This window comes from Cavia porcellus, unplaced genomic scaffold (assembly GCF_034190915.1).
Source record: "Cavia porcellus strain 051 isolate PalLab524CR breed Dunkin Hartley unplaced genomic scaffold, mCavPor4.1 scaffold_1, whole genome shotgun sequence".
Classification (NCBI taxonomy): Eukaryota; Metazoa; Chordata; class Mammalia; order Rodentia; family Caviidae; genus Cavia; species Cavia porcellus.
In genome coordinates this window covers 16761049-16769957 of record NW_026947484.1, presented here as the reverse complement: position 1 = coordinate 16769957, position 8909 = coordinate 16761049, and positions in this window count along the sequence as shown.

The window sequence follows — 8909 nt, the reverse complement described above, 5'->3', positions numbered from 1 at the left end:
CACCGTTTACGACATATTATGCATTCCTGTAATCACATCAAGGATACCGTCCTTATTTCTTTACTTGAGCAAACTCCTCCCTTCTCTTTTCTCCCATTTCTCCTTCTAGGCCACCTCAAGGCTTGCCTTAAGAGAATTTTGAGTGACCCATCCAGATCAAGAGTAAGTCATTTCCTGCCTGGTACTCAGCACTTCCCCTCCATCTCCCTGAGCCCTGGCAATTTTCAAGTGAATCTTTGCATTAAAACCCTCCAATATACCCTCTTTTATTGCCATTGTTAATTGTCTCATAGACGTTAGACTTAGATATGCAAATGCAAGTTTGACTTTCCCATTTAGCTGTTTGTGTGAGTCTATTGTAATCTAAGTTGTCAAGCTATATTTGGATGCACTGTGTTCACTTTTAAATTTGTTTTCCACAGCAAGCCTGGGTATGTACATAACTTGTGGGCGCATAGCTTGGGAGACAGTCCAGTTGACAGAGTACCACATATACCTGAGTCAACTCAGCACACCAATCCATGACAAGGAGGAGGGCAGCCCCTCAGTGAGTGACTGATACAGTCCCCATTAACAACTCACTCCTCTGCATGACCTGACCGAATCCAGTGAGTTTGTGCTTCCTGCCTCAGGGACCAGATCTCCAAGAACCAGGGAGAAAGGAAGACTGAGAAAGTATAATGTTCTTTACAGTCCAGATTCTCTAGCTCTGAGTAAGAAATCTGAGGATATAATTTTTAGTAAAAGTAGAGAGATTCAAAAAAAAGAAGCAATTAAAAAAACTTTGGGGAAAAATAATACACAACTACACATCAATTAGAATGACTTTAAAAATATTGCTAACACCAGGTGCTGGAGAGGATTTAGAAGCATTGATACCCCCATGTAATGCTAATAGGAATGTAAAAGAGTATGTTTCTCTGAAAAGCTGTTCTGCAGTTTCTTATAAAGTTAAATATACACTTGCCATACGACTTGGCATCCTATTCCTAGGTATTTACCGGAGTGAAATTGAAACTTATGTTCACACAAAAACCTGTAAATGAGTGTTTACAGCCCTTCAATTGATCATCACCAGAAACTGGGGAAAACATGTCTTTCAAGGGGTGAACACAGAAGCAAACCTTATACATCAAGAGAGGAAAATTACTCAGCGGCTAAGAGGAGCAAATTATTGATTCGTGGAACAGCTTGGTTGGATCTCAGGAGCGTGTCCAGTGAAGTCAGGCAGTTTAAGATGTTAAATGCTTTGTGTGTGCTTCTACTAAAAAGTGTTAGAGACAAAACTATGGTGACAGAGAGAAGACCAGGAGGTTGCGGTGGAGCAGAGGGATGTTAAGATCTCCGCCTGAAAGACGTGGGGTGAGGTGACACAGTGTGCCAAGCAGCAGCACTTTGTTAAACCAGCAGCTCAGCGCCCCAGCCTTTCCACCTTCCCTGCCATTCCTTGCTTTGCTCAGGCAGGTAGCCGTAAAGAGACCTCGGGTTTTAGGACCTGGTCTCAAAAACCCCCAGAGGAAGGCTGCAGCTAGACCCACCCACACTGCCAAGATTCGGGCCACATCAGGAAATGTTCAGGCTTCCTTCAAACCCAGAAATCAGTCCGTATTTACATGTGTAAGCACTCAGCCCCGGGGGCCCACATTCCCAACTCCATGTGGAGTGTGGTCCACTGTCTAAAAAACCCTGTTTGTCTTCCTCTCAGCCTCTGCGAGGAATCTTCCAATGTGACACAATGACATCTCTTCTCTATCCTGACTTACAGTGTTTACCTGACCCTACACCTGTGTTAAAATAAATCAAACAGTGCATACAATATTAATTCTCCTGTATGTTAATTCAAAAATTAAAGTTTTAAAAAGAAGTAAAATCTATGGACAGAAGAGACTATCTGACACAAATTTCTCTTTAAAATGTAAGTACACTTTTTACAAAATAAACAAATCTTTTTTTAAAAAAAATCGTATGTCAAAGAGATTTCTTTCTAGTTGTGCAAAGAGGTTGCAAAAACTGCTGCATTCCTACCAGGTGATCGGCTAGCAATTTATAATTTCATTATCCAAATTGGAATGAGGCTGGTTTTCTGATGCGCAGTATGGAGAATTCCATGAGGAATTTATGTTCCTATTACGATAGAAACTACAGAAAAGCAACATGGCCGCTTTTGCATATTTATTGCCTAACAAAGAGGCTTTATTAAAATCAAGCCTATAAAAATATTTCCTGAAGAAAGTTTAAAGTTTAAGCCAACATATTATCTTTGGACATGACATTTGTTAGCAAAAAAACACTGGCTTTCACAGAAAAATTTCCCTCCAAATTTCATGGCTTTAAGGGAAGTCGGCATGGACTGAGATCACAGCAAAATCAGGCGAATTCCATTTCTGTTTTGTCTTCTTGGTGTTGATGCTTTATCCCTACTGCCTCCCCAAATCTGTGGGCTAACGCAGCAATCAAGAGAAGGGCTTAGTTGGCCACATCAGGTCTTCAGATAGCTATGCACTTCAAATGTCCATCAGTTTAAAAATAATTCTTCATTTTATAATTAGGCTACACATTTACCAGATCTTTCTTTTAAATACATAATGAGAGTTTATCTCAGCATTTATTTTCTCCTTTGTTAATTTTTTTAACAAGGAGGATTATTTGTTTGCTAAAATAATGTAATGTTTTGTTTTGTTAGCAATCTTTCCTTTTTCCATAATGTGCGGCATGCCACTGTCCTAACAGCTACCACCCATCTTTTGAAATCTGTACCTATAGTCTCAAAAATATCTACCATTATTAAGAGCACAATGCACACACACACACACACACACACACACACACACACAAAATGATGATACATGCGGCAGAAAACAAGGATCTAGAATAACAGACTGTAATCTGTGGCCCAGCTGTCTGTTTTGTAAATAGTTTTATTGCAATACAGGAACACCTATTTATTTATGTGTTATTTGTGGTATATTTAATAATACCATGGCAAGTTCAAGTAGATATGAGAGAGATATTACAGCCTACAAAGCTAAAAATCTTCTCTGTGTGATTCTTTGCAGAAAAAGTATGCCAATCCTTGGACAGAATATTTATCACAGCCAATGCTTCATTTTTGTTATGACAAATTTTATCTTAAACACTTTAAAAGTTTAAGTTATATTTAAGTGAAATTTCAGTTCATTCATATTGAAAACATCTTGCAACAACACTACATGGAATTTGAAATTAAGCACTGGGTGAAAGCCATTGAGATTCTGCTTACCAAAATCTGAATTTGGAAAAGCCAAGCCTGGGGCTCCACAGTGAAATCCACGTGTAATATTCACAAGGCTATTAAACATCAAATCTCCCTGCTCTCCCTTTAGGAGTGAAAGAAGATTAACCACAGAATGGCCATTTCGGTAGCGAGAGAGTCCGCGAGGTAATGTTGAATTTGGAAGATGGATTATTTTTCCCATCCTAAAATCCCAGGATATCTTTTTAAAAAATCAAACCTTCCATCTCTGAGGCATGAACTGGAGACTATTAACAAAAAGAATTTTCAGCATTCAAGGAAAATCACTCAAAGGAATTAAATCTTCAGCATTCTTGTTTTTGTGTGGATTTGTGTAGTAATTAACAGGAAAAAAACCACAATGCAAATAGAATCTTCTGTCCATCCTCTTCTACTTGAGAGCATGAACAGAGTAGATTGATTTTAATATCCACTTTTCATGGGCTTTAACTCCTCTCCTGATTTGCAGTTTTTTGAACCTTCCACTCTCCTATTATTTCTGAAGCCTCCCAGCTTTGTTTAGAGAGTCCATGGATGCGTCTGCCCAGGAAACTGTAATCTGCAGTGCTGACGTCTCATCGGGAAAACCCAGGTAGCACTGAGGATTTTCACCACTGGAGAAGGACTTACCGCTGGTCATCTCGGTGCTGCTCAGTTCTACACAGTGCTATGTGCAGGAGAGTGGCTGATGCATCATTCATCCTGTGAGGCACCCAATGCCAGGGTGACTGTGCCAAGCTGGGATCCTGTGCCAGCTGTTCAGTGTACCGGGAGTATTTGCTTTTCTGTCTCCATATGACGCTGAGTCTTCACACATCTGTACAGGCTCCCACCTCTGTGGTGAGGTCACTCTTACAGCTACTGTAGTCCTATAACTATAAACTGGCTTCTAAAGTTTCTTCTAAAAAATGGAAGATGTACATTTGAATATCTCATGAGAATAGAATGCAGTCTTAGGCCCCCACCCCAAAGGACTCTTTGTATCTGTATAAATTAAAAACAAGTAGACTCTTCAGAGGGGATGTAACTCACTGTACAGCCAGCCACGTCTGAGCCTTAAACACCAATGGGCCCTGGGAGGGAGGAGCTGTTATGAAGCCTGGGGTTCCTGTGTTTGAGCCCCTCATCCTTTCTCTGGAGGCAGAGTGGAACTCAGTGATGCTATTGACCTCTAAGTGGCAGAAGCAGGAAAATCCCTAGTTTAGGACTTTGGTTTAAATTTTGCCATATCAAAGCTGAGAGTTCCTTCTGAAATTCAGTGCCAAGTTATGTATAAAACAATCATCTGGGCATTCTGAAAGTACCGTATCTGGGCCAGAGGTTTAGCTCAGTGGCATAAAAGCCTTGCCTGGCAAGTGTGAGGTTGTGAGTTCGATCCTCATTATCAAAAAAAGTACCCATTTCTGCTATTCTTCTCAGCACTACAGGGTTGGGCCTGGGAATCTATGACACTAGATGGAAAAATCATACAGTAGATCTATTTATACACTGTTAGCAGTTTTCTCCTCTTATGCAAGTGTACCAGAAAACTGCAGTACAGTTAATCCTACAGCATAGGCCTGAATCTTTTTAAATGAATTTTCCACTGAGCTGTGTCTCCAGGAAGTGTCTCTTGACTCCACACTGGCCATCTCAGAGCAGTTCTTCTAGCAATATTCACACCCACCAAGGAGAGGGTAGTAAACTGAAGTTCAATATCAGATATATCAACAAATACTTAGGATGTTTTAAAAATACTTCAAAGAGTTCATGCTTCAGATTTTGTCCAGTTGGTTGCTGCTTTATACAGCTCATGAGGGGCCTTTGCCTGGACACAGAAATATTGCCTCGAACAGAAGACAAAGCTGCAAGCCGTGATTTTCTGATGAGCCACTCAAAGAAACGGGGATCTAGACAGACCAGCAGGCTGAAACACTGGCCGGCACAGGCTGCTGAATCGTTCAGTTTGTTGGGTCCGTGAAGTTATCTTTCAAACCAGGAGATGTTGCAGTTAACGAGGGAAATTTAAAATACTTTCCTTGTCAAAAGCAAAGCGTACATTTTCAAAGATTCATCAACCATAAACTCCAAATAAATTTCCTAGGAAATTCATCTTCTCCAACATTCTAGGTCTACACCCAGGCACAGAAATTCCAAGACATTTTTAGATACTTTTGTGTGTATGTGTGTGCCTGGTATTAGCCATCTAAGAGGCGGAGACATCTAAAAACTCATTTTTACTCTTCCGGTATTCATTGCATTTTGGGTTTAGTAAACAGAATATGGCTCGCTCTTGCCCTGAAAAATATGCACTTGTATTTCTAAATGTACTGATCACCCACCAAACATCAACTTCAAGAACGGCAGTCTACTTGTTCTGTTCTGTTGTAGTATTTATTTTTTAACTTTTATTTTTATGAGCAAGTTTCCTGTATATAACGATTACAGCACAAGTCATTACACGTTTTAATACTTTTAAGCCCCTCTCCTCTTCCCTTTCTCTCTACTCATTTATTTTTTAGTTTGATGCCTTTGCTCCATCTTTCTCCTCTTCCTTCACTCTGGCTCCTGCAGCCCACCTCTCCTTCTTGTCCCACATTTGTCATTCTTGTAGAACTGCATGCCTGAAACTAGGTCACGGGGCTGTCAAGATGTCAGCTTCAAATTTAGCTCTCAATTCCCTGTCTTTAAACCATTTTGTACTTTGAGGATGATTTGTTCTTCTTTTTGTGGTTAGATGGAACAATTTTGAATGTCCTTTCTTTTGCACGTGAGCGTTTCTTTATATATACACCTAAACATACCTCCTTAAATAGCCTGTTATGCATTGCTATTCACATATTTCAGAATATGAGATGGCTTAAAAACTTAATGAATTTTTCAGAAAAAGAACAGGCAACATACAAAAGGAACGGGCAGCTAATTTTTGTCACCATATTTAAAAACAGTCCTAGTAACCAAACACAGCCTACTTCATACAAATGCAATTATGGCTATGCCTCATTGAGGGAAAAGATTTTTAAATATTAAGAACAAAATGAGCCACGGAAAACTCAAATATCCTCCCCTAGGAACAAATAGGGAAGTCTGGTATGCATTAAAATACTTGAAAGCTAATGGAAGAGAAAAATGTAAGCCCTGTGTGTCTAGTTCTTTGGACCAAGACAGTGCGGTTTCTCAGTTTTCTCAAGTTCTGGCCAGTTTAGGATCTGGTGAGACTCTTTGGAGACAGGAAATGTGAGGCTGGGGCAGAGTACAGAGGAGTGAAATGGTTTGGGTTGCCTTACGCCACGCACTGTCTGACCTTCCCAGGAAGAAGTCCCTTTGGAGACAAGGAGCCCTTTCCCCTGGGAACACCTTTCTACTGCCAAACTTCACAGCCCTAACCCGGAGGAGAGAGTCTCAAAAAAAAAAAAAAAAAGCACTTTGGACCACAAGTAGAGACTTAGAGGACCTGTGCGTTGTGAAGTATGGGAAAAGAAGGAAATCAGGAGCGTCGGAAGATAGCAACCTCCTACTATACTCCGATCCCCACACAACTTCATTCACCTCCCCACCTGCAGGTAGCCTATTAGCAAAAGCAGGAGAGTGCAAGGTAGATGTAAGGATTGTTTTTTTCCCATTTCATTTGGCCAAATAGTTCATATTCCACCAATGAGAGTCACTGGGGTGAGAGTTTCCTTCCCTTTCTCATCTTAATCTTATTTTTAATGCAAATAATACTATTCTTGATTTGACTCCAAGAAGGCCAATAGATCGCCGTCTTCAGCTATGACTACTTCAGAAAAAAAAAAATAATTGACTCACAAGGTCTCCCTCATCATTCCAAGATGTAACCGAGCGTGCTTAGGGAATGTGATTTATCCCTGCTGGTGGAGGAGGGTGTGATGGGAACTCTGGGAGCCAGAGCAGGGTTGGGTGAATAACAGAATCCAGGTTGGAGGGTGGTTAGCTGACTGTGCTTCTAGAAGTGTGGGGAGCAGAGAGCAAGCAGGCAGGTGGGAAGCTGTCAAAATCAATATTTGGTTGTTTCAAATGTTTGCCCCTGGCCATGAACTGGAGAGGAACTCCAGCCTGCTGGCCTCCAGGAAAAGAGCTGGGAACAATTTATGAACAGCAGTCACCAGCCAAATTTCTGACCTGCCAATTAGGTGAAAGGCAGTGATAACTTCATTATGAAGTCCTTGAAATATGTGTCACTAGTTCTCTACCTTATTAAATTGATATATATCTGTGACAGATTCTGGGGTATAGTATGTGGTAAATAAATATTAGTCATCGTTAGTATTTGATATGTGTTTTAGAAATCACAAAAGATCACATATTAAGTGTATAAAATTTAATTAGCTGATGAATTAGTTTATTAAATTGATAACATATGAAGAGAATATTCACACTTCAGAGTTAATTGGGAGATAGGATACATAAAATAATGTTGGCTCATAATAGGAAAAAGAAATATTGTTGTTCATATAAAACAGTTTATTAAAAAGGGACATCAAATAACAATATTTTATCCTTTTTTCACTAAATATAAAGTAGCAATCCTTCGATGTCAATGATAAAGACACATCATTTTTAATGACTAAAAATTATTTGATTAAGTAAAATCACATATTTAACTAATCAATTATTGATATATTTCCTGGGGCTTTTTCTAGTTTTTTAAAAACTGCTGTTATAAATAGTACTGAAATAAACCTCTGGGTTGCTTTATTTTTATTCCATGACCTTGGAATAAGGCCTTTTAAGACTGCGTATCAAAGGCTAAGCCATGACAGAAAAGTCTATCTCTATTTAAAAATCATATTACTCAAAAAGGGAGAAAAACCCAACCTTACAAAGAATTTTAAAAGATAAATGGCACACAGAACTATGTGCAACATAAGCAGGAAATATTTTGTGCTCTTAAAATATGGATTGTAAATTAATTAAAAAACAAGACCTTTAACAGAAATATGCACAGACTTTGTATGGGCAAGTGATAATCAAGAAATGGGATGTTTCTTTTAGTCAAAGATAAAATTTGTATTGTTATAATTACTGTTTTACGATAATTCTTCAGACTAGTGAGGGAATGGAAAAGTGAGTATTTTTAACATGTTTTGCCCTCTTTTCTTTCTACAGGGGTCCCACACAATCTCACTCATCCCCATTTTTAAATAACATACACATTTTTGCCACTCCCAATGATGTATATCTGCCTCATTTTTTTTTCTTGGACTTCAGATTCATGTATGCTTGAGTGATCTCACTTTATTGTCAGACAAATGCGTGAAAATTTGCAAATCCAAGCAACACTTTACTTTTCCTCTTGGGTCTGGTCTTTGCCAAGTCCTTGTTCATCTGGGCTCCACATCTGAGAATAAAATTATTTCTGATGCTTTTCTCACACCCAGCCTCACTAAGTGCCACCAGCAGAGTCTCCAAAGATGGTCTCAGTCCATCCACTTCTCTACTCATCAAGCTCACCTCCTGCAAGGTGCTACCCACTCCTTCCTGAATCACAGCTGGAGGTGCTGGTTTTAGTCCTTCAGTTCCTTGTTTCCTTCAGTGATTTTTCACTCAGCAACCAGAGCTTTGCACTTCTTCAGAGACTGAAACTCTTCAGTGGGGTTTTATTACTATTTACTAAATTAAAACTCATGGTGCTTAGAGG